The 27,968-nt window shown below is 39.8% G+C and overlaps 1 protein-coding gene across 5 annotated transcripts in view; it reads right to left on the minus strand.

The window, feature by feature from the left end:
• LOC109899320 (lethal(3)malignant brain tumor-like protein 4) overlaps positions 1-10,277 on the minus strand; it is a 131,205-nt gene extending 120,928 nt beyond the window's left edge. For all 5 annotated transcript variants that reach the window (XR_002256475.2, XM_031836209.1, XM_020494445.2 and 2 more), the window contains exons 1-2: positions 10,153-10,277; positions 2,135-2,242 (exon numbers count right to left, since the gene is read on the minus strand). The gene's annotated coding sequence lies outside the window, so the exon portion shown is untranslated. The remainder of the gene's footprint in view (positions 1-2,134; positions 2,243-10,152) is intronic.
• Between the last annotated feature and the right edge of the window lie 17,691 nt (positions 10,278-27,968).

Here is a 27,968-nt window from a genome sequence, read left to right on the forward strand (position 1 = left end):
AATGAGTATATCTGTAAATTCATGTGGCGCTCTAAAAAATCACTGCATGTTTTGGAACTACTAAACATAACACGCCAATGTAAAATGAGATTTTTGCATATAAATATGCACTTTATCGAACAAAACATACATGTATTGTGTAACATGTAGTCCTATGAGTGTCATCAGATGTAGATCAAAGGTTAGTGATTCATTTTATCTCTTTGTGCTTTTTGTGACTCCTCTCTTTGGCTGGAAAAATGGCTGGGTTTTTCTGTGACTTGGTGGTGACCTAACAATCGTTTGTGGAGCTTTCGCTGTAAAGCATTTTTGAAATCAGACACTGTTGCTGGATTAACGAGAATTTTATCTTTAAAATGGTGCCTATTACTTGTATGTTTGAGAAATTTGATTTATGAGATCTTCCTTGATTTGTATTTGGCCGCCCTGCAATTTCATTGGCTGATTGAACATTAGCGTGTAAAATACTCGGAAGCGGTGGGTGGTGTGCATGCATCCGAAGCCGCACTAGAAGACCGCGCCAGCACCCTCTCCTCCGATGGCATTGTTTTGTGGTCAGCCTCTGGAATCAGTTCAAATGCCCTGGGAGTTGCAGGCAAAGGGTTCGCTTTGGGACAGTGGTATTCCTGGGCGTAGTGCTGGTTGTGCTGGTAAGTTGATATCTCTCTGATATCCAACAGTTCTCCCCGGCTGTATGCAATAACACTTAAGGTTTTCTGGGCTAACAATTTCATAAATAATACATAAAAATAAAAAAAACTGCAGTTTCCTAAGGACTTGAAGCGAAGCTGCCATCTTTATCGGCGCCATCTTGAATCTACGGACTAGGGAGTATGTTAGGATAAAAATAACATGGAATAGACCTAAGCACAGGCAAAATCCTAGAGGAAAACGTTGTTCAGTCTTCTTTCCCAAAGACACTAGGAGATAAATTCACCTTTGAGCAGAATAATAACATAAAACACAAATCTACACTGGAGTTGCTTACCAAGATGACATTTAATGGTCCTGAGTGGCATAATTACAGTTTTGACTTAAATCGTCTTGAAAATATAAGGGAAAATTTTTAAATGGCTGTCTACCAATGATCAACAACCAACTTGACCTTCCTTGAATTTTTTTTAAGGATAAATGTGCACATATTGTACAATCCAGGTGTGCAAAGCTCTTAGAGACTAAAAGCCCATTTAAGCTTGAGACGAAAATGTGGTCAGAAGCGCCGTGTGACGCAATTGCGGAGCCTCCATCGGCATACAGAAGGACAAATTGAGCTCTGTACCGCATCGCCGTGTCCTGCCCAAATTTTGTAACAATGCAGAGAGCGTCGTATAGCACTGCATTGACATAATTGGTTGACGGTAGGGCCAGTATAAACACAAACTCACTTCCTTGACAACTTCCTTCATAACAGCTCTGCTCAGCGAAGCGCAAGAAGTATTAATGCCCTGATTTCTGCATTGGAACGACCATGCAGAGCCTTTCACCAAGAAAGGCTCACAAATATCAAATTTACATATGTATTCACACCCTTGAGTCAATACTCAAGAATGTGAATACTTACGTAAATTTGTTATTTCTGCATTTCATTTTCAATAAATGTTTTAATATTTCAAAAAAATACATGTTTTCACTGTCATTATGGGGTATTGTGTGTAGTTTGATGAGGGAAAAAAACAACTTAATCTATTTTAGAATAAGGCTGTAACGTAACAAAATATGGAAAAAGTCAATGGGTCTGAATACTTTCCGAAAGCACTGTATATCTGGGACTGAATGTAAGGTAAGTGGGTGAGATTTTTAAAAATATTTCATCAATTTTGAATTCAGGCTGTAACACAACATGTGGAATAAGTCAAGGGGTCTGAATACTTTCCGAAAGCACTGTATATCTGGGACTGAATGTAAGGTAAGTGGGTGAGATTTTTTTAAATATTTCATCAATTTTGAATTCAGGCTGTAACACAACATGTGGAATAAGTCAAGGGGTATGAATACTTTCTGAAGGCACTGTAACCACAAGATAATCGTGTATGACCCTGAAAGGGACTCAAATCATCATTCTGACCATTGACCACTGGTACCCTAATGTTAAGTGAACTCTCTAGCGGTTCTGTGAACCTCCAAAGTGACTCACCGTTTGGTATGTGCACCCGCCCAGTCTTTCGGCCAATCAGGGACTTCTTCTCCGAGCTTCCATTCCAATCACATTCTATGTCTTCACAGATCTATTAGAAGCCAGAGACTGAAAACAACAAAAACACATTGGTTCAGAATGATAGGCAAACATGCAATAGTCAATTAATGCAATGCATTTTACTTTGTTTACACTCCAATTCATGTAAACGTACCATATTCTAAAAAGTAGAAACAACTACTTGACAGAATTTAGGTAGCCTTGTTCTCAGATTACTTGTGAGGCAAAGTCCTCTGCTATCTAGCGTTAAATGTCCCCAAAACGACCTAGAGATTTTTATTTTTTTTTATCAATAAGGTGTGTTTATAAACTACAGCTTAAATAATACTGCAATGAGGATTTGATTGAATGGCTCCCATATTCTCCCTCTAAATGCCACTGCATTCCCAGGCAGTCAATAGAACCTTCCATATTAGATAGGGAGGGCCTATTATTAATTGGTGGAGTGACGGGAAGGTCTCCAGGAGGTGTGACAGAGAGAGGGGGAAGGGAGCTAGTGCTTGAAGAGGCCTGAAGGTGAGTGTGGATGATCTGACTACAGCCTCTCTGATTAACTGGGAGAGGGTGGCTGCGAAGGCTCTGGGCATGGGGTGCCGCTGCGTGGCGTAACCCTCCCTTGCGGGACTACGTTGATCTAATTGTTTCAGTTGACAGTGAAAAAGCCACCAGGAGGTGTATGGTGTGTGTGTGCTGTACAGAAGAGAGCGGAGAAGACCAGGTTTGTGGGAGTAGAGAACTGAATCCTAAACTGCATGTGTGCATGTTAAGTACAGTAGGGCTAGCTCTTCATGTAAATATTGCATTGCACATCGAGTTTACATTTTAGTCATTTAGCAGAGGTTTCAGCCCACAGCATGTCCTTTGACCTAAAGTAAAGTGGTTGGCGACGGACCAACCGTGTAAACAACATAGCCTTATTAAGCCCACCACAACACTAAAAGCTAAGCACAATTTATATTTTCCAGCCAAGTCCACTGCTGTTATCCAAAGAGACAATTACACCCCAGCCCCAGGAGACCATCTACAGCAACAGGCCTTTGTAATGCAGCATGAACTGTGTACCTGACAGGAATTAATAAAGTTATCAACAGGTTCCAATTCCATAGAGATAATAGGATGGATGTTGCCACCTTGACCTGATGCTAGCAGGGGGGGGGGGGGGGGGGGGGGGGGGGGTTATTAATGGCCACTACCTAAAATAGATTCCATTTACCTTGATGGTGTGATGCACTACTCCTGGGTATTGTTCATTGGTCACAAATGAGCTCTGTTACACAAACATGCATAAGTCTAATAAAGATAATGGCAGCCCAGCGGCCATTACAAGCATACATCATTCTCCAGACAGAAAAATAGAGAGATCTAGATAGAGCGAAAAAAGGAAAAGAAAAAAAAGAGTGAGCGGGATTTTAAAAAAGAGTGAGGAAAAAAAGAGAGAGAGAGACCTCAGCAGGATATGTATTTTTTGCCCACTACATGCATTTCCAGTAAAGGGACCCATTACGTGTTACATTGAAAAATCTAACTGAAAGTGGTGGCCATTTTCATGCCTCCACAATGAATCAGTCCAAGATAGATCCATCATAAACACGGCTCCTTTATGTCACTTCTGAATAACAAGAAACCGAAATATCTGACACACAGAGGCTGGTCTATTTTTGTTCACAATAACAGAGCTCGCTAAGAGCATCCAATAAAACTGCACAAAAACAGCATTCACATTATAATGGAGACTCGACAAAAGTGTTCAATGGATGGAAAAGAGAAAGATACCAGCAGGGACATTGAGGAAAATATGTTAATGGTTATCTGATGTTTTCAGTGCATTCATGGCAAAAGGGGGGAAGTGAATCGGTCCTTTCTCAAAGTTTTAAGGCTTGGTGTTTGTAGTCAGTACAAGCCTTTCAACCTAGAGTTAAACTCTCCCTTTGTCTGTTGAGCAGCTTAGCTCAGTCTCTCTCTATGTGCGCTGACAATGAGGAGCAAAACAAATCACTATTCAACCGCCCGTGGGACAAAAGAAAGACAAATTGTAATCTGTCCTAATCTGATTGATGGCAGAGGCCCTGCCGTAGGCTGCCATACAGATGAAATATCTCTGAGACATCTATAATTGGTCTCCCTAAATTATTTGGGTTGCGACTCCTGCTGGAAGTGGATCCCCAATTATCTCCTGTGTCATCTGAGAATACACCCTGCGTCCGATAGTTGGGGAGTCACAGAACGCTTATAGAACACTTATGGAATGCTTCTTCTTGGTTCACTGGCACATTTGAATCCAGGCTGAATTAAATGTACAGGTATTATTAAGCAATGCTGTTAAGTGTCAAATATAGCCTGGTAAATGCATACTTTCTGGAAAATAGAAAAGAAAAAGGGGAATTCATATCATCCTACTAGACACAATGAATGTGGTGGCATCAAACCCTTTTTCATACATTTACTGCTGGGGAATCATCTATTCCCTTTCGAAAATGTCCTTACTACACAACAAATTTGAGATCAGAATTTTAGCACAGTGTTAAATGTAGCACTTTCTTAGAAATGATATGTCACCCACCGAAACAGATTTAAACTAACACTTTTCAAAGTGTTCACAAACTAACACCCTTAGAGTGTTGGGCCTTAACGTGTTGGGCAAATTCGGACTTAAATTAGGATTGTATTGAACAGGCAAAACATAAAATGTGTACGTGACCAATAAACGTATATTTTATTTAGTGTTACAGTATTTGGGGGGGCGGGGGGTATTGTAACATCACATGTTGTAAAGCCTTATTTGAATATTGCCCAGCATGCCATTCATTGTCAATTTGAGAGATACCAACCCATGACTGTGTTTGTTAGTCATAGAGACATGTCTGTGGCATTCAATAACTTCATCCTGAAGCTGTCCAGGTGACTGCCAGAGTGAATATGTTTCAATTTAAAGTGAACCCTTTATGAGCATATATTGCAAATTTGGTAAGGTCTTTAATTGTGCAACATTGTGGTCTGAAAACATTGTGGTCTGAAAATCCAAATCCATGGGCCACATCAGACCTGCAAATCACAATAAACTGGTTTGTGAAGTGATTAGCAATTCCTATCAGAATCCAGCAAATAATTTGAATATTATATCACCCACAACCTGCATTCAGAATGACTGCTAAGGTGAAGGACTTGACAAACAAGACTACCTAAACCATATAAACTGGAACCACCATCTCAGTAACGGGTGCAATAGGTCCAACCCGTTACAGGTTGGATTAGTTTAGAAATGGTATAAAATCAATTAATCAAACAACATGCATGCAGAAACATAGATATAAAAACAAACTATTCTAAAAATCTACCTGCAACAAAGCATTCTGGGAAAAAGGATAGAGGCCCCTCCTAGGACTTTTTCACTCAGAGAATTAAAGAAAATGAACTTAACACAGTGGAGTAACAACACCATGCAGTGTTTATTCCACTGTGATTCAAATAACACTTCATTTATTCACCAGAAGTGGTGTCAATTTAAATCCCACTAGAATCAACACTCAGATATAACACTCACAGCACTTTTAACCTTAACACCGAGATTTTAACACTTGCAAAGTCTGATTTATCCTATGCAAGGAGAAAATGTCTAAAGCTGTGGAAGAAGGCCAAAAGATACATTTAAAGACTAGCTTTATAGGCTTAAAACACATTTCTCCTATGGCTCCAAACACTTCATCCTTAGTTTCTATTTGAGGATTATCAGTAAACACAGTTGTTTTTGTCAACAACAGTGTACAAACACTGTAATGCATGAGGGCACTTTGGCTAAGGGTTTTTGGAGCTTTAGTATGCGGTATGCTCAGGGAATAGGGACCACCCACTCCCCCCTGAGTCTACACAGCATGAGGCTACACAAATTCGCACATTTTCCTGGACTTAGCAGATACCCGCGTCTCATTTGCTTCAACACAACAAAAGGAGAGAGCCTGGAGGCCATAGACAAACCGGGTCAACAGAGTGTTATTGTGCCCTGGGTTTTCATTTTTCATAGAAACTGGCTCAAAGAAACCAAGCAAGCTGGGATCAAATTTGTTTTGATTTGATTGGGAACTGCCTATGGAAAATGCCTGGCGAGTGATGAATAGCACACCGACAAGTTGTGACAAAACGTACCAAACACAATGATTGGATTTCCAACACAAATGACTACAGGGTACGTCCTGTTTTATTCTGTTGCAAAAATTGATTTGTTCTTAATCTAAACAATGCCTCCAGACTGCATGCTGGTGGCACTCTCAATATACTCCTCAAGTGTAGTAAAATGGCTCCTGATTCAAAGTCAACGTAGGCTTGATCAATAGTCGGTCTCTGAGGCTGGTGAGAAAAATGTAACTTGCACACATTTACATTCTATTGAAACGGGAAACCTGCTGTTTCAAGACAATCTGCTTTGTCAATGCCATGAAGATAAGCTTATAGCACACTAAGCACCGTATGAAATTGAGCAGTTAGGCTTAAATGTCCTTGGCATACAATGGCAACAAATGTCACCATGTTATCATATAGACTACATCAGGGTGCATATATGAGGAGAATAAATATTATAGATGCAGAACTACACTCAAGACACACATTTGTCTCTCTCAGTGACATATATGTAAGTATGTTCAAAATAATTATGCTGACACCCTTTTGTTCTGTACATGAAGGCCACATAATTGAATTTAGTTGAATGTCAGACCAGCCTTGGCACTAACTAAGCTACTCAATTCAATCTCAAATCAAAATGAATAGGTCCAGTATCTGATACACATAGTATCCATGATTGAAGAATCCGTTAAATGGCTATGCATCATATAATTTAACACCAGATTTCAATGACAATTCCGATCATCAAGATTTCATGACCTGAGGCAAGAGATGAATGGGATGGCAAAGTAGAAACTTCATGTCTACAGCATGTCTGTTGCCAGATTAAGGTGAAAAACTGATCTTGATCAATTGAAATTACTTAACAACATCTATTATTGTTTTGTATAGTGGTAGATAACCAGAAAGCCCATTTACAACTGCTTTGGAAAGTCAGTGCATTCTCTTTCAGTAATCCTGTCAAAGAAAGATAAGACAGTGTAATCCAAAACTAGAGAGACCTTTTCTATTTTAGGGCAATGCCTTCTCTATTTCAGTTGTGAATAACATTTCCAGATACATACAGCATATATTGCTCAACCTGTTGCATTAGATTAAATAATCACATATTTAATGCAGGGATTTGACTGAAATTATACACTTCAGTCACATTACTAGTAATGACTGGGTTCTATAATTGAGGCTAAACGCACAATTGAAATCAACAGTGTTTTCCCCTATTGAGGTTGCCAGCATGTTGCTCAAAAATGGCTATGTGCCCCAGATCTGTGATTGGCTTTCCTCCTATTGAAATCTAAAACAATGGCCAACTAGTGCCATGTCCCAAAAAATGGACATACACAAAGAATTACATCCATTCAACATCATTTTTAACAAACACAATAAAACTACAACTAATAAACCTAAACAGAGGCGGTCACTGACACATTCTGTGAAGGGAGAGAGCCAAGCCAATACTGCAATACTGGAGTATTTAAGTTAACAGGATAGTCTATGTGACAGAAACCTCTGTAATACTTAACTGTGTGTACTGTACAGTGCCATGAGAGCAAATAATGCAGGAAAACATGGCTGGATGCTCCTTAACAGATTATTCAAGCTGAAACATTAGATGACTCAAAAACCCTAGGCTTGCATTACAAGTCTTACAATGAAGTGTTATAGCATTGTTTTATATGCGTTACAGTCAGTATGAAATGTCTCTTAACCAGGCAGTAGGCTACACAACCTGCAAGACGACTTTAAAGACGAAAATACTTGATTTATGATATAAAGTGTTCATGTAAGTAAATAGAATGTACTCTCAGCCTCCAAAAAAGCCCTTGATCCATCAGCAAGAAGCATGTCCATCAGAAAGGAGAAAGGTTCCCTTCACTCAAATCACATGAAGTGCACATGAAAGTTCAAGTTCAATACCATTTCAACAGATTAGAAAAATATCATTTTTCAGTTAATTTTTCAGTTCTACAACATAAATATAATCATAAATGTAATATGACATACCATCTTAGCTTGACAGCAGAAGAAAAATGCAAAAACTAAGGGATGACTTCACAAAGCCTGTGCAACATTCTCTAGAGATCTTGAAGTCACAACGTAAGTTAGGATACGGTTCAACACGTTGTCAGATAAGATTTACAATTACTAACACACCAGAGACAAAAATCACAGTTTATGTGATTTGTTATTGTTGAATAGTTCTTCCATGGATACACATGAACTGAATCGTGGATTGTCAAGCCAAAATGATTTATTCATGTTTAATCTTTGTGTGCTATAACAGGAAGTGTTGTGTGGCAGCAATAGAGCAGTGTGGAAAGCAGGAAGCTTATGAACAACTTCCCGACACTGACATCGAAATAAACACCACAACGATCTATCCTTTGATGTGTCTTTCTGACAATCACTCAGCAAGACACAAAATCACTCTCCTTCAAAGTGAATGTAAATGATGAAATATTGAATGGGAATGACGTTGTGATGCTATAGTATAAACTTGACATAACCCACTGGGCACACACTGGTTGAATCAAAGTTGTTTCTACATCATTTCATTGAAATGAAGTTGACTTCTGTTCCCAGTTCCCAAATGAAGTTGACTTCTGTTCTCTCAGAAATGACAGCAAACAGAGGTTATTCCTTAAAACACTAATGAGTAGTGTTTTAGTGAGTAATAATAATTGAATGACTAGAGAACTAAAGTTAAAACAATATTTGAAAAAGCAACCAAACATAAATCGGGGTGTCTACTGCTATGTTTTAGGCCTATCTATTCTCATTTGGATACTTTAGTGACTGTTTGTTTGCCTGTGGTAACATTTTTATGCATTACATTAAAAAAAATAAGCGCTTACATCATTCTTAACTCAACCGGTGTATATCATTCCCAATGTACCTATTTTTTCTTCAGTTTTCTTCAGGTAAAATTATAAGAGTGCATCAAAACATTTAATTTAAATAGGATAAGGGGTTGACTATTATTAGTTGGGTTGAATGAAAATCATTATTGTTAGATTAAGGAAACTAACCTTAATCTCGGGAATGAGCTATTATTTTATATGCACTTTCTGGATAAATTGCAGGATTGAAACAAACAATGGGTTGATGTTACAGTGTAATTGAAATAAACACTTGACAAGTTGACATTTAGGCCCAAGGTTTTACAAACAAAACATGACAAACCTTAAACCTGGTTGGTTCAAATAAGCAGAAAATGTAGATGTTGTTCAACAAAATGTGGAGGTAATTTAAATATCAGGGCCAAACAACTATATAAAACTGACACTCCACCCAACTAGAAAACAACCTGGATGAGAAGATAGCCCTGAAGTCAAGGAAATAAAAACAACGTAGCAAAGCTTCATTAATAACATGTTACAATTTTAACTAGTCTCCCTGCACACAGACAGTTGTAACTCATCACGATGACACATTGTTACCTACCAAAAATCCTAACGTGCAAGGTTAAGACGAAACATTTCCGAGAAAAATTATAGTTTCACTTAGCTTGACTGCCTTGCTGCGCATTGTTTAGCCTACACTATCGTGTCACATGTTTGGAAAACGTTACAGCAACAAATTGACGAATACATAGACAGTTATTTTACTTCATTTAGTGGGTCAGTAGTTGAGGGAAGGGGCATCTTATATGTTCGCTAGTTTAACAGGAGAAAACATGAGAGATTAGAGCGAGGATTGTCATCAACGCATCTGAACACGATGGCAAAACCCGACACGCCGTTCGAATTGTTTTCGTCCCACATATTGGAGCACCCCTATAGTGTGTGCTTGATCATCTTTTAAAAACAAAGTGCAGTTGTATGAAATGTTGAAGTCCTTACCCACACTGCTGTCGTTTTGCCCCTCAATGTTGTGACAGGCACTGGTGACAGGAGGAATAATGTTCTCTTGCTGCGTTTGTGCGCATGCTCTCGAACAGCCCTCTACTGGAAGAGTCTAAACGAAATATTAGATTGTGATCGAACAGGTGTGAAATATCGTGGCAGGGAACACGATATATGGATATATTTTTAAAAGGTACAAGACAAAAAAAGAGTAAAGGGGATTGTATAAAATGTACATACTTTCTTACTGTAAATATAATTATCCAAGAAAATATTAAAAGACTAAGCAGTTGACCTTTCCTTATCAAGTCACCTTCATCAAATGACCTATTTTCAAGTTTGTGTAGGCTACTTACTGTGCTGTTATTAAAATAATCTAATGCAGCTGTGTTTGATTTTATAACAGTTTTATTGATAGAAAGTTAAATGAAATGTAGCCTATGTCATATAATATGATTGTATAGCCAATATGATGCATACTGTATGTGCTAATCTATACAAACGGTGTTATGGGGTCAATTCAATTGACAATGTAATGTAATTGAATTACATGCAATCATGGAATTTAACACATTTTGGCACACATCTCTATAACTAGAGTGGCCTATATCCCACGTTACACCAGAGTTACAATAGAATAGACACCAGAGTTAGAATTGAATAGACACCAGGGTTCAAATAGAATAGACACCAGAGTTAGAATAGAATAGACACCAGAGTTAGAATAGAATAAACAGCAGAATTAGAATAGAATAGACACCAGAGTTAGAATAGACACCAGAGTTAGAACATAATAGACACCAGAGTTAGAATAGACACCAGAGTTAGAATAGACTAGACACCAGAGTTAGAATAGACTAGACACCAGAGTTAGAATAGACACCAGAGTTAGAATAGACTAGACACCAGAGTTAGAATAGACACCAGAGTTAGAATAGAATAGACACCAGAGTTAGAATATATGACTCAAATCGGTTTTATGTAGCAACATTTTTTATTGTATTTTTTACATTGGATAAAAGTAGAGACTCAGAGCTACAAAATGGTAGATCATACACTGCATTTTCGAGGAACAATGGAAAGTAATTGTACTTTGAAAGTTGAAAAACTTGTAAACTCACTTTTGAGAAAAGGGCCTTTGAATGTTTTGGTACCTACTGGAGAGCTCTCCTTTGTCTACACCCACTCAGCATTGTTCACACCCTCTTAAGACAGACCCATTCCATCTTCCAAATTAGAATTGGAAAAAAAGAGGAAGCTAAAGAGAAAGCCGGATTTAAATTTGAGTCATAGAAATTCCTCACAATTTTACTGGAAACATAGGGGAATTAAGTTCATTATAATGGACTCAATTCCCCTATGTTTCCAGTAAAATGGTGAGGAATTCCTATGACTCAAATTTAAATCCAGCTTTCTCTTTAGCTTCCTCTTTTTTCCCAATTCAAATTTGGAAGATGGAATCTATTCCTGGAAACAAAGATAGAAGGAGACAGGAAGAAAGGTAGAAAGAATGAGCTCATATCCAGAAACATTTTTGTTGTTGTTGGATTGTTCCACTTTTTCATCAAATTAAAAACCCTCAAAGAACCCTAAGGGACAGCCGAAGAACTAGGTAGCCCCCCTTTTTTTCTAAGTGAAGAAATGACTTGAATCAACCTTATTTCCATGTTAAAACAACACATTTCCACATGATGACCTGTGCATAGACAGATCCCTGTTACAGTATGTAACATAATGTCAACTAAATATATTATAAGACCATTCACCTGCATACTAAGACTAATGCAGTTAGTATGAATCATATTTGAGTGCTTTTTCTAGCCCTTTACAAATACCCAAACAACCTCCCTGATGTATTTCTGCCAGGTAGTATAAGAAATGAATATCGGTCTCATTGTTGTTCTGTTCCTAAAGGAAGTGTTGCCCTGATGATATTGGCTGCAGCAATGTAGAAGCCTGAATAAAATATCACATTAAAGTAAATGAGATAAATAATGAAATTGGACATGTGTCTTATGTAATTCTCAATCGCAGCTTCTGATTCTGCATCGTCACTGCCAATCCGAACAACACACACATCATCATTATCTATCAAATGATTGACTGTTCCAATTAAGCCCAATCTTAGGCCACTGGAGCTCTTATGTCAGGCCTTTTCCTTTCCTTCCAGTGGGGTTGATATAACCATACAAATATTATTACTAGAAGAGACCCACAGGATACAGCAATGTCCATTCTAGTAGGCTCATTATATGTTTTATGTCAACTCTTTCATACCCCCCTGCTGATCACATCGTTGCCTCATCTTCAACCAGAGTTCCAGGAATATTTCAAATGAGAGAAATCCAGATCATATATAGGAGTTCCCTAGTCAACACTGTTGGATAGATTTAAGGCAGTTTGTCCTCTCTTGAGCTCACTTGAGGGATGAGTACAAAGCCCAGTGAAATCCACTAAACATACATTTTGCACCATACTCATCGCAAATCGTCTCCAATGTCAGGGGTGAGTAAGGCCATGCTCCCTCTGGGGTTTATGGAGAAAAGCAGCCCACTCAGCCCACTTGGCCTTGCTTATCATTGAACAGACACATAGTGGTGTTCAACCCTAGACCAAACAACTACTGCCAAGCAACATTAGGCTTGGAGATCAACAAGTCTTCTTATCTTGTATAGGTCAGAATATCGGACGACTGACCTAAACGATACACATCGATTGCAGTATCTACATACAACATACATTCGATCCACTCCTCTCAAAGAACCAAGCATTCCATAAGGATGTTGTTTTCCCAAGGGTTTTGACACAGCCCAACTCAGTACAGTTCACACTAGTAATGGATAAAAGGAATAGATACATGTCGAGGATTCCCCCCAGACAGGCTGCAACAAAATGGAAACTTAAAAGATGTTCAGGGAGGCTTGAAGGAGACAGATGGCGGTTAGAGGAAGTGTCCAGTCCGCAGGGAGAGACTGGCTCGGCTATGGCAGCCTTAGGCCTAGCTTATTTGAGGAAGGGTTTTGTGTTTGGTGCAGTTACATTTACTTGGAACTCTAGGTCTGAGCCCTAGGCCTGTATCCACAAAGCATCTAAGAGTAGGACTGCTGATCTAGGATCTGTCCATACAGCCTTATTCATTATGATCTAAAAGTAAAAAGTGATGCTAGATCAGCGATCCTCTGAGATGCTTTGTGGATACAGGACCTGCACTTTCCTGTGCTGGCAAACATCCCAATCTCATAGACAGGTGGCATAGAGCGTGTACACAATATCCCTTATGAAGGGCTTAAGTTGTCACCAGGCTCTTCTACCTCCAACCTCTCAGGGGAAAGACTGTTGGATGCTTGGCTATAGCGATGTCTACCTGTTTCCATGACTTCATAGACACTGCACGGAGACTAAGGGTGGAATTCATGAGTACCTGCAATAGCAATGGTTGTGCATTATGTTTATGTTTACAAATTGGAAACAGGGAAGCATCTATCTGTGAAGAGAGTAAACAGAAAAACGTTTTCATTCAGATTCTCTTTCGGTCGATGGACTGTGGACTGTGATGTACTTCACATGAAACATTCTCAAATGTTTTAGAAAAATTCGATTGGATGCTCTCTGGCTCCGCACCAGGCTTTTAGATCTAAATGAGCAACAAGAGATATCGGTTACATAACATTATGATGCTCCGGCCTCATCCATCACAATCAATGACGGGCTATGACATATCCTGTGCCTGCTTAGAATCGGTGCCGTCTGTTCCTCAAGTCCTTTTGATGGTTCATCAGCCGCCTGTAATAGAGCAATGAAGACGTGTCATTGGGGAGAGTTGAGCGACAACATCTGCCCTTGTGCCAATGCCCATTCAAATTTGAACCATTTACATAAATTAATTATTGAATATGCATCTGTAGGCCTATGCTACTAGAGGCAATGTCAATATGAATGTTCCTGAAATTATTCTTTATAAACAAATGTGACTAGTAACGGAAGCTATTGGGACATTCTACATTGTAAGTTAAATGTGACGAGTATGTTTTTTTAATGTTATGATAAGGTACTAAAAATGACACCATTCCTGTCTGATTGATTTAGTTTGAAATAAACAGCATTGATTTCATCATGTTTCTGATATTGCTTTTGACTGGGGAGAGTTGTGGAACATCACGCCAGACATTCCACCATTGCTATACCCTCATTTGGCGCCAAACACAGAACATGTAGGCCTACTGAAGTTTTCAGATGTTTTTTTTACCTGTTCAGATGTCTCATTTTCAGGCGAACTGCCTGGAGTAACATGTTGTCATGGTGCTCTGTATGTTATTGTATTGTATAGTATTGTATTGCATAGTAACAACAGCTCTTTCATCCCCTGCTGTGGATCCTTACCAGTCAAATAGGAGTGTATTTTCATCACCTGTCATGTCTCTAATTTCTTTTTGGTCATTGAATTTAATTACCTCAAGCACAAGCCTCCGCAAACTATACACCTGGGTCCCTTTGTTAAAGTGTCAATGCAATGAAGGTAGAGTGTTGGGTTCTCTGTCACTGTCTGTCAGCTCAAAACACACTCTGTTTGTTCTCAAAACACACACTGTTTGTTCTCCGCCAAGAGATTGCAGATTGACGCCCTTTGCTCTGTCAAACGTGATTTTGCCTTCTCTGTACTAGGTGACAATATACAATAGATGGAGTGTGTGTTTATTGCGTGTGTGTGTGTGTGTGTGTGTGTGTGTGTGTGTGTGTGTGTGTGTGTAAGAGAGAGAAAGAGAGAATGAGAGAAAGAGTGAGAAAGAGCGCGAGAAATAGAGAGAGAGAGAGAAAGAGAGATGTGACAATAAACCTACTTGTTTTTTCTTCACTCATCTGTCATGCTAATTCTGTTGCATTCACTACTGTGCTCCATGTACGCTACAGACATATAAACACCAACCAAAACAACTGTGATAGTGACAGGGACACATTGTACTAAATAGTGAAGCCACTTCAGCAATACACAGCAGTTAGCAATAATGATCCTTGGTTTAAATATAAGTATGTGATCATGGCAGATAGGAAAACACATGAAAATAATGTATGTGTATATGGGGTAAACATTTATTAATGTTATTGTAAAAAATATTTTTGTAATATACAGCACCAGTCAAAAGTTTGGATACACCTACTCATTCAAGAGTGTGCAAAGCTGTCATTAAGGCAAAGGGTGGCTACTTTGAAGAAATTGTTTCACACGTTTTTGGACGTGTTTTTGGATTACATGATTCCATATGTGTTATTTCATAGTTTTGATGTCTTCACTATTATTCTACAATGCAGAAAATAGTCAAATACAGAAAAAATGTGAATGAGTAGTTGTGTCCAAACTGTTGACTGGTACTGTACCTCGACAAATATGTTTTCCTTGACCTTGAGTAAAAGGCGAGGCATGTCGCCAACAGCATGATTACCCCCTATGAAATGTATGTCTGGCATCCTTAATACTCACAATACATACTTCCTGGTCTTATGCTACAGAGATCACCTTCCCTGTCCTTCGAAGCATGATGACTTCAACTCTTTTCAAACAGAAAAGCCAACAATGGACTACTAAAGCAACAGTGACAAAATACATTTGACCTTCTGCACATGTCTCGAGCCTACCTGTGTCTGGGGACTATAAAAAAATCTAGTGAAATATGTCCTCTGGGAATCTTGTAAAATGACATACAGGAGGGCCTAGAGGCCTGGCGAGTGACTAGCACTGCTGGAACCCCTTTTGACCACTGGTTGGTGCGCCAATAACGCTCTTAGCAGAATAATTATGCTGTATGAGATGCATGTCTCTGCTCTGGTTGATATCAGATGATGCATAATTAGAGGATCTGATCATGACAACAAGCTTACTTCATATACAATCTGAAAAAGAATGTGTCAAATTATGAATACTGTATATAATAAACAAAAACAAAACCTTTATTTCACAAAACCTGTAACACCTATTTCACTATGACAAGATCATGGATAACCAATGATGGACAACCCAGTGTTAGAAAGCCTATTAAGGATGACTGATCACCAGCAGATGGCACTTGGTACACTGGTAATATTCACCATGATACTCGTCTGAAGGTGGTTTGCGTCAATTCAAATACAGGCCCTTATTGTTACAGGCAGCATAACGATAATTTATTAACTTTTATTTGCATGTGTTTGTTTAATTCCATTTTATTCCAATCGATCCATTAAAATGATCCCGTCCTCCTAATTTCCCCTCTACCAGCCTCCACTGGTGTGGCTGTCCAATCAGAGATGAAGGGTCTTTGGTGATCAACCAAGCAAACACCAAACGTGAAGACACGAGACATACACAAAACAATAAAAAATAAACACTGAACAATTACATTTTACACCATATATTGAGTAATTGACTCAATTTGAAATGGTATTTCAATAAAAAGGGAATTGTTTTCCTTTGTATGTGCTTGTTAAAATTACTTTTAAATGCGTTAACAAATTAATTCTTCAGATTGTACAGTATATGTGGAGAATGAAGTCAGTGCCTTTTTCCTTGAAAAACATGGGTTTAAAAACCTCTATCCATCAAATCATGAGGTAAACTATAAATTATTTATTTGAGTATTGATAGAAAATACAATACAGAAAACAATGCCTTGTTTGCTGTTCATATGATTGTCAGGAATTCTTTCCTCAAAAACTATTGTTCCTCAAACATTCAAAACAAGTGCCCCAGAAACATATTCATTCAACCTGAAACATTAGACTGACAGGCAAATATTACCTTGCCGCTAAGATTTAGTGGGCCAGCAAAAACAGCCTAGCCTGTGAGGATGTTAAATGGTCCATGAGTGTTTCTGGTGCCTTTATGACCGTGCTATTGCTTTGGGACAAGAATTGCCTTACATTTTCTAGGTGACAAAAGTAGGTCAGACTAGTTATGCTGTTGGGCATCTGCCAATGCTGCCATAGCTTTAATAGCCTCAGACTGACACAATCCATTTCTGGCGGGTAGGAGCGTTGGGCCAGTAACTGAAAGGTTGCTGGATCGAATCCCAGATCTGACAAGGTAAAAATCTATCGTTCTGCCTCTGAGCAAGCCAGTTAACCTGATCCCTGGGCGCCGATGACGTGGAAGTCGGTTTAAGGCAGTCCCCCGCACCTCTCTGATTCAGAGGTGTTGGGTTAAATGTGGAAGACACATTTCAGTTGAATCCATTCAGTTGTACAACTGACTAGGTATCAGTTTGAGAGCTTGGGACTTGTCACACTCTGACCATTATTTGCGTTGTTTGTTTCTATGTTTTGTTTGGTCAGGGTGTGATATGAGTGGGCATTCTATGTTGCATGTCTAGTTAGTCTGTTTCTATGTGTTTTGGCCTGATATGGTTCTCAATCGGTGGCAGGTGTTTGTCGTTGTCTCTGATTGGGAACCATATTTAGGTAGCCTGTTTTGTATTGTGTTGGTGGGTTATTGTCTATGTGATGTTGCACCCTAGTGTTGATAGCGGTCACATTAGGTTTGTTTGTTTAGTGTACTTCGTGTTGTTTCGTCATTCATTAAAAGTATGTATTCACACCATGCTTTGGTCTCCTCACTACGACGATCGTGACAGAACCTTATAGTCCTATCTGCAAAAAGATGATTGTGAGATATTTAGCTTTAAATTTCCGAACCTTCATTGGTTTGAATGGGGACATCAATTTTAATCTTGTATTCTTTTAAACTTAACAACATGAATTGGGGTATTTATAGTACCATATAGGTAGAGAACATTGAACAGAACAAGGCTATGTCAACTACATTTTGACAAAAAATAACCTCATAGTCCCGAACTCTCGAATTTTCACTTCCGCTTTTAAAACTGGCTTCAATTGTAAGACAAAATGTAAAAGTTTTAAACTTAATTTCCTGTAATTCTACACATTTTGCCATTACTTATGCCATGTTAATATGACATCTGAGTGAGACTAACAAAACCAATGGGGGCCTTTCTCTGTAGTTTTACAGGAAACAAACATTGTGAATCTCATTTTAGTGTCAGTGCTCCTTTCAAACCTGTTCCAGTGATCTCAGTCTATCCAATTAAGAGCTTGATCAGATATCTGCCCATGTTAAATTACTAATGTATTCTACAGAGGTGAACTGGGGGATAGATGTGATAATAGCACTCAACTTACTTATTGAACAAGCCTATAAATGAACATTAAAATAAACTTTGACTATCATGATCATAACTACACTATACTTTCACAATGCTGTTTTCAAATTAAACAAAATACCCTGCGCTTGTTTAACTTTTAGAATTCATTTGTTATGTCTTGTATTCAAATTGTTCAAAGAGCAAGCAGACCAGTGGAAAATAAATGTTTAAAGGTCCTCTCTGTGCTGGTTGGACTGTGGAGAGTATCCTTGTCTCTCCACAGAGGATGTTGCTCCTCACTTTCCATGCCAAAAGCAACTCTGCATACCAAACAATCCTCTCCAGGAGGCTTTACCAATTGTAAGACCACTGCACTGTAGACAAGTGAAATCTTCAGCTTCTTCAATCTTAATCTGACCATCTTGGAATGTAAAATAATGGTCTTTCAGCACAATGTACAACATTTAACAGACTATGCCACACAATAAGGAGCTGCTCCTTTCCTAACATGTTGTGAGAACACTGCCCTATCTCTTGATACCACAGCATGAGTCATGGTAGAAAAGGTGGAAATGACTCCGCCCCCCTAATCTACACCCCTACATCATCTACACCCCCACATGTGTTCAGTGAGTCACGCCGTGGCAAAAGATGTTACAACAGAAAACAAAAAACGGTGTTCTTATTGGTCAGGTTCAGGTAGTGTCTTACCCTTTCAAACCGTTTTCTCCCTAATTGAACAAGACCCTGATTCAGCCCACACACAATAACAGGGGTGTCATGTAAAAAAAAACTCAAGGGTTTCGCTCATACACCACCTTGTAGACTGTGGCACAGTACCACTTCTGCCCTAGTATTACCTAGCGTATAGCCGTAATTGTAGCTGTAAGGATAATATGTGTCGGGTGGATTGACAGTAATGTTACAGGAGATCTGGTTGCCGTCAGAAACCCTCCAGAAGTCAAGTGACTTTTTTCGCTGTAAATAATTTTCACTCATCTGAGAGAAAGAATTGAAAAAAAAACTATTTTGTAACACTTTACTTAAATCTGTCCAGATATGATGTATTATGATGTGCTTATAATACATTATAATGCCATAATGCCATGCCATAAGCATTTATGATCCCCTTATCATCTCATAATGACCAGCCATTTTGAATTATTTGAAATGTGCTATAGAGATATATAACATTATTTGAGGCCTTATCATAACATGTTATATAGGCTCATACAAGCTTATACTTTCTGGCTAGTGAAGTGTTACCAAGAGAGAGAGCGCCATCATATATTGTTCATCAGACAGATCACAGGATGTGTGTCAACACTGAGCCAACTGAGCTAACACATTTTATTTGTTCTTGTAGTCAGTTCTTGAAATAAAAGATCAAGCACACAATCCTGTTTTTATTATCTTAGATAATTCATGCAATGAGTGTCTCTGGTCATGATAGGTTAAATGATTGGGATGCTCAGAGAAGACAGTGTTTGCTAGACAAGAAACAGAAACATAAGCCTATTTGACAGACACATCCAATTTAGGACGTACTTGACAATGTGGCTCATAATCACTTCTACTCTGAGAAACTGAGAAAAAAGTTGGATGGGGATGAAACTATTACAGAATGGCAGATGAATAAGAATAATATCCAAACACAAACCCGGATGACGCAACTGTGACCACAGCACAGACATGGAAAATCCCTCTCCCATCAAAGTAAACACTCAGCATTCGTATTAGAGTCGTTTTCTAACATAACAAGGAGAACCATGCCTGAAGTGATAGAGGTAGACAGTGATAAATAGAGCTGCCATCGTCTCTGAAAATAGTAGGTTGTTGAGACATGAGCTGAGCTGCCACTGCTCAGGTTAGGGAAAGCAAATCACTCTGCAATGTGGACATATTTCTGTCAGTGAAAAAACATAGCATTTTCCGATACTGATTATCTGAAAGACATGGCCAGCATTGGCCACCATATGAGAGTATTGGAAGAAATTGTACATGTGTCACATTGTTGTTGAGTACTTAAGTATAGCTGTAAGCAGAAATATTCCATTGACCTTCTGGCTATTGATTTTGAGGAAGATGTGCGTGTGTGGAAGATTTCTGATAAATGCATGACCGTGTTTACCGAAACAGTGAATAATTCCACTTTAGACACACAGACAGATCGTAAGCAAATATGATACCGAGCACGCTCAAACAAACTGTTCCGTTAATCAAACAGGAAATTAAACATAGCAGAATGCATTTTTAAAAATACACCATGCTTATTATAAGAAATTCCAAATTCCAAGTACAGGTTTTGTGGTCCTGAATCCTGACATATTTTCTTTCATTGAACCTCATGCTGGTCAATCATTGGATGACAGAATGAACTTTGACAGGAAAATGTAGGCTACAAATGTGTGAGGTAAAACCTGATTCTGCTTGCACTGTTTGTTTTGACCATGTAGAGCATTGTATAGCTAGTAAAGCACTAAAAAGAAAAACAAGCCCTGAAATCTAGACTCTTTTAAAGCACTGTGCAATCAGAGATGTCATCCTATGACAATGGAAATCCTGCTTGGCTTGTTTACATTGGTCTGTTAGAAACTGGAACTCTGCGTTTGGTGGGTGGCAAGTACATTAAAGTCATAAGGACTAAGGAGTAACTTTCCTATCCCTGAGCTTGGAGGTTAATGTCTGGGGATTTGTAAGGACAGGTGAAACTTTGAACTCACTAGGACCCTAACAAATCACAAGATAGGGTCCCTCCAACAAGAGATCAATCATTTAGAATAACAGTAGAATGCAGAGGCTTGACAGGGAGCTGATGAAAGTCCAAGCAAACAGTTTCATTTGTTTATAAAAAAAAAAGTACTTCAGATAAAAACAATGTGAAGGTGAGAGAAGAGCAACGGCTACTTTGCAATTTACGTATTTTTTTGCTTTTAAATAAACATTGTACTGTAATTGCTAATTGTTTTGTCAGCGTACAAGTAGGCTTCTTCTGTATAGTGTTGAAAAGTCTTCAAACCCTGTTGTTACCATTTTCAATGAATTCACTTTTTTTTGCATATAGTTCAGAAATGTTATCAAACATACCCACTTGACACAGACGTCATTGCAACGTCTAGTTTTGATTTTCATTTGATTGAGTTGATGTTATTGGATTTAGGTGAAAAAAAATTGTGAAAAGGAAAAAAACATTCCTTTACATTGATGACTTCAACCCAATCAGTTTCCATGTTGATTCAACGTCATCATATTGAATTGATTGAATTTGTTTGAAATTATGTTCAAACAACATTGATTCAACCAGTTTATGCCCAGCTTGAGAGTTTTTCAGCAAACGAAAGGAACTCCTTATCTGGGAGTGTCTGTCCATTGAATGAGGGGTCAGAGTCCAGAGCTATACGTCAGTGGGTCTTATTATACCTCATTGGTTCTTATTATACCTCATTGGTTCTTATTATACCTCATTGGTTCTTATTATACCTCATTGGTTCTTATTATACCTCATTGGTTCTTATTATACTTCATTGGTTCTTATTATACTTCATTGGTTCTTATTATACTTCATTGGTTCTTATTATACTTCATTGGTTTTTATTTTACCTCCGTGGTCCATATAGAGAGCGTTGGAAAGTCTGAACATTCAAGTGGAAAAAAGGGAGTCTCACATCAAGGAGTCTCCACACCCTGCCGACCCTATGACACCCCTCCCCTCTCTACTTCCCTCTCTCATCACCCCCCCCCCCCCCCCCTGTCAACACCCCCTCCCCCATCCCACTGTGCCACCAGCTGCTGTCCCCTCTTCAACAACTGCCACTGTGTGTCACTAGGGACAAGAGACAGCACAGCCAGCACAGCCAGCACAGCCAGCACAGCCACACATTAATTCACATCTATACTGCATACTATGTGGCCATCAAATTCACTGCATCTTTGTGAAATTATTTTGTTTTCATAGATACCGTACGCAAGACATACTCTAAGTATTTAGAAAAGGATAACATCTGAACTGCCTTTTATGTACACAAAGTATTGCCTTGAAGCTTTTCTTGTCTCGACATTTGACTGTTTTCCCACTTAAAAATCAAGAAACAGCATATCAGTTCATTATAATAATCAACATCTCTGGACAAGAATATGTTAGCTAACCCATTATTTTCATGCACTGTTTAGGGCCAATGAACCCCAAACTTTCCATCGAAACGAGCTTTCAACTCTGAGTTGTTCCGTGTTTATGTGGTCTAGCTATGCCACTACTGTGTTTTCTGAGTGGAAGGATTGTCAGAAAGGAAAGTAAAGGTCTGGTTCCCTCGACCTATAAAGGAAGCAGGCATAGCGATCCTGCCATGGTCGACCGTGGATACACTGGATTGAGTGCCTCAGTGCCTGTAAGGTTGCCCTGCTAAGCAAAAAACCTTCTGGGTCGGCCCGGTTTGCACGGTCAGCTCGAGTTTCCAGCTCCTTTCATTCGCCTAGTTTCCAGCGACGAGTTACAAGGTATGCGGTGCTATCTCATGGCTGTGTCATCATGCCACTGCACCCACTGATAGTGGATTGTCCCAAACCAACTGATGAGCCAGCGTAACCATTTTTCACTTTTAATATGCATGGTAGGGGATGTCTGCTTAGATGTGGCTGCTGAAGATGGCTACATGTTTCACCCATGGCTCCTTCTAATAGAATGTATTAGATACTGGTGTTGTGTGATACAGATATATACACCACACAGGTGTTGTGTGATACAGATACAGTATATACAACACACCAGTGCTGTGTGAGGGGATGTCTATGGAATGATAACACCGGGAATCTTTTTCTATTTTTGAGTTAGCAAGGGGCAAGGTTGGACATGAAAGATGGATCGGGTGGGGCTGTCAAGATGGCAAGTGTGTGTGTGTCTGTTGTGTGTGTGTGTGTGTGCACACGCGTGCATGTGTGTAATTTGCAGACAGATGCTACTTAGAACAGGATACCCCCTCAGCTTTGGGACACTAAATATATTGACAAACTGTATTTCCCATTACATTCATCACACATAAACATTTTCGTGAAGAAAGAAAACAGAGTTCTCTCTGGACCCTATTGACAAGGACAAATTTAGATGACTCACAGCCGGAGTATGTCAGATGGGCTGGGGATTAATTGCAATCAAAACCATTCATCTGAATAATTTATTTGCCGGCTTTACCTGTCAACAAAGACATGAATATTCTCTCCACTCTAAACATTTCACATTTTAAGTTGCCTGATTGAATAAATCTCAAGATCTAAATAAATCTAAAGATCTAAATCTCAATCTCAAGAACTAAGAAATGAACGTAGCTGGCTTAAAAACATAACTTGGGTTGTACATTTCCTCATGTGTAAAGTAACGTTTTCCCCCACTTTATTTGAAAAGTCACTTGTTGGTACTTTACCCTGGGGTCCTATTTGTCTATGATGGAAGACAGTAGTCTGACCAAGGACTACTGTTCTCAATTATTTATCATGTCTGGGGCTTATGTTAGCTTTTCTATACCCCTGGTTCTCTCAACACCCTTCCATACACACACCCTTCCACACATACAAACACACACATCTACGCACACACACGTTGGACATTTCAGCACACTGAAGAGGCTAATTGTTAAGGACAGACAAAGGTCTGCTGTGAAAAAGATGACCCCCTTCTCTGTGGTACTGTTTTCAGAAGCCCCCCCCCCCACACACACACACACACACACAAGTACCTCTCACACAGTTAGCAGATTGTTTGTCTCCAGCTGTCCTCGACTTGCGCCACCCTATCATTACCCACAAACCACTGCCTCATACAGGGTAGGGCGACGGACGGGTCGCACATCAATGGAGATGTTTTTAGTGGGGCGTTTCTTAGCACCGAAAGGAAATGTTTTGATTTAATGAAGGGGAGATCAGTGAGGCTCCTCTTCACCTGCTGGGATAAAAAGGTGGAGGATTTGAGGTAAACAAAATGGTCCGGAAGCTAAGGTTACACCTTGAGACTAGAACCGGTTACTTACCACAAAACGCCCGATAGCATCTTTACTCTGCAGAAAATGTATTTTCTGACTGTTCCTCGTCGTTGTGTAGTTTTCAGTGCCTTCAAATGTTGTCCTATCCTGTTGCTCGTGGGATAGCAGCGAGTAAATATCCGGGATATAAAGGACTCTCTCCCTGCCATACATACACTGAGAAACATTGAAATGATATTACACTTGATCTTCTCACTATCCCCAATAAGTCAACAAGATAGACAGCAGTGTTTAATGCCCACGACCTTTGACTTCAACAGGAAGACGAGAACAATGTCTTAGGAAATATGATGGGAGCTGGGAAACAAACACCAAGGCTATTTATTTTCCAGTTCACATCAACTGGGAGTCCTGCCAAGTGCTCGGATAGAAGGACTATCTTTCCACCTAAATGGGTTCACATTAAGATTTCAACAGGGATTCCAAGAGTTTGTTGTGGAGGTCAGTGTGGCTGACAGTTACAACGCATCTCAATCGACAGTGTCAGAGAAAACATTATTGATCCATTTAAGGTATTGCCGTTTGTAGCAGCATTCCTTTGTACATTATGGACCCTCGAGACACTATAACTTCCATTTGTTATTGGCAGTCCAATGACTGAAAAACAATATCCAGTTGCGTAGGCCTGCAAATAGCACATTCATTCATAGACTACAGTGAATGTCTTCCTCACAAAGAGAAGCAACGATGAGGGCATTTAGGTGAATAAATAACTGTACCTACGAGCTGGGCCTCGTGGGCCATTCCTCCCAGTTCCAAGAATTCCTCTGAGTGTAGTACCTTAGTTATGTAGGTCACCGGGCTACAGGATTTGTGTTTGTTAGTCAAACCCCTGGCTGTACTGCTTGTTAGGTGATGAAGAAGGTCTGGCCTAATTGGGAGTTGAATGTACTGTAGTGAACGTGGAGTATTTAAAACATGGCAAAGCTCCAGCATTACTCAGTTGGGATGAACATACAGTACAAATTAAATGTTTGGACACACCTACTCATTCCAGGGTTTTCATTTATTTTTTACTACTTTCTACACTGTAGAATAATATTGAAGTCATCAACACTATGAAATAACACATATGGAATCATGTAGTAACCCAAAAAGTGTTAAACAAATCAAAATATATTTTATATTTCAGACTCTTCAAAGTAGCCACTCTTTGCCTTGATGACAGCTTTGCACACTCTTGGCATTCTCTCAACCAGTTTCATAAGGAAGTCACCTGGAATGCATTTAAATTAGCAGGTGTGCCTTGTTAAAAGTTAATTTGTGGAATTTCTTTCAAATCAAATCAAATCAAATTTATTTATATAGCCCTTCGTACATCAGCTGATATCTCAAAGTGCTGTACAGAAACCCAACCTAAAACCCCAAACAGCAAGCAATGCAGGTGTAGAAGCACGGTGGCTAGGAAAAACTCCCTAGAAAGGCCAATACCTAGGAAGAAACCTAGAGAGGAACCAGGCTATGTGGGGTGGCCAGTCCTCTTCTGGCTGTGCCGGGTGGAGATTATAACAGAACATGGCCAAGATGTTCAAATGTTCATAAATGACCAGCATTGTCAAATAATAATAAGGCAGAACAGTTGAAACTGGAGCAGCAGCACAGTCAGGTGGAAGTTGAAACTGGAGCAGCAGCATGGCCAGGTGGACTGGGGACAGCAAGGAGTCATCATGTCAGGTAGTCCTGGGGCATGGTCCTAGGGCTCAGGTCAGTTGAAACTGGAACAGCAGCATGGCCAGGTGGACTGGGGACAGCAAGGAGTCATCATGTCAGGTAGTCCTGGGGCATGGTCCTAGGGCTCAGGTCCTGCGAGAGAGAGAAAGAAAGAGAGAAGGAGAGAATTAGAGAACGCACACTTATATTCACACAGGACACCAAATAGGACAGGAGAAGTACTCCAGATATAACAAACTGACCCCAGCCCCCCGACACATAAACTACTGCAGCATAAATACTGGAGGCTGAGACAGGAGGGGTCAGGAGACACTGTGGCCCCATCCGAGGACACCCCCGGACAGGGCCAAACAGGAAGGATATAACCCCACCCACTTTGCCAAAGCACAGCCCCCACACCACTAGAGGGATATCTTCAACCACCAACTTACCATCCTGAGACAAGGCTGAGTATAGCCCACAAAGATCTCCGCCACGGCACAACCCAAGGGGGGGGCGCCAACCCAGACAGGATGACCACAACAGTGAATCAACCCACTCAGGTGATGCACCCCCTCCAGGGACGGCATGAGAGAGCCCCAGCAAGCCAGTGACTCAGCCCCTGTAATAGGGTTAGAGGCAGAGAATCCCAGTGGAAAGAGGGGAACCGGCCAGGCAGAGACAGCAAGGGCGGTTCGTTGCTCCAGAGCCTTTCCGTTCACCTTCCCACTCCTGGGCCAGACTACACTCAATCATATGACCCACTGAAGAGATGAGTCTTCAGTAAAGACTTAAAGGTTGAGACCGAGTTTGCGTCTCTGACATGGGTAGGCAGACCGTTCCATAAAAATTTAGCTCTATAGGAGAAAGCCCTGCCTCCAGCTGTTTGCTTAGAAATTCTAGGGACAATTAGGAGGCCTGCATCTTGTGACCGTAGCGTACGTGTAGGTATGTACGGCAGGACCAAATCAGAGAGATAGGTAGGAGCAAGCCCATGTAATGCTTTGTAGGTTAGCAGTAAAACCTTGAAATCAGCCCTTGCTTTGACAGGAAGCCAGTGTAGAGAGGCTAGCACTGGAGTAATATGATCAAATTTTTTGGTTCTAGTCAGGATTCTAGCAGCCGTATTTAGCACTAACTGAAGTTTATTTAGTGCTTTATCCGGGTAGCCGGAAAATAGAACATTGCAGTAGTCTAACCTAGAAGTGACAAAAGCATGGATAAATTTTTCTGCATCATTTTTGGACAGAAAGTTTCTGATTTTTGCAATGTTACGTAGATGGAAAAAAGCTGTCCTCGAAATGGTCTTGATATGTTCTTCAAAAGAGAGATCAGGGTCCAGAGTAACGCCGAGGTCCTTCACAGTTTTATTTGAGACGACTGTACAACCATTAAGATTAATTGTCAGATTCAACAGAAGATCTCTTTGTTTCTTGGGACCTAGAACAAGCATCTCTGTTTTGTCCGAGTTTAATAGTAGAAAGTTTGCAGCCATCCACTTCCTTATGTCTGAAACACATGCTTCTAGCGAGGGCAATTTTGGGGCCATTAAAATGTCATTTACCACCTTCACAAGTGCCGTCTCAGTGCTATGATGGGGTCTAAAACCAGACTGAAGCATTTCGTATACATTGTTTGTCTTCAGGGAGGCAGTGAGTTGCTGCGCAACAGCCTTCTCAAAAAAATTTGAGAGGAATGGAAGATTCGATATAGGCCGCTAGTTTTTTATATTTTCTGGGTCAAGGTTTGGCTTTTTCAAGAGAGGCTTTATTACTGCCACTTTTAGTGAGTTTGGTACACATCCAGTGGATAGAGAGCTGTTTATTATGTTCAACATAGGAGGGCCAAGCACAGGAAGCAGCTCTTTCAGTAGTTTAGTTGGAATAGGGTCCAGTATGCAGCTTGAAGGTTTAGAGGCCATGATTATTTTCATCATTGTGTCAAGAGATATAGTACTAAAACACAAAAGCGTCTCTCTTGATCCTAGGTCCTGGCAGAGTTGTGC

The sequence above is a fragment of the Oncorhynchus kisutch genome, linkage group LG11 (genome assembly GCF_002021735.2).
Source record: "Oncorhynchus kisutch isolate 150728-3 linkage group LG11, Okis_V2, whole genome shotgun sequence".
NCBI classification, from domain to species: domain Eukaryota; kingdom Metazoa; phylum Chordata; class Actinopteri; order Salmoniformes; family Salmonidae; genus Oncorhynchus; species Oncorhynchus kisutch.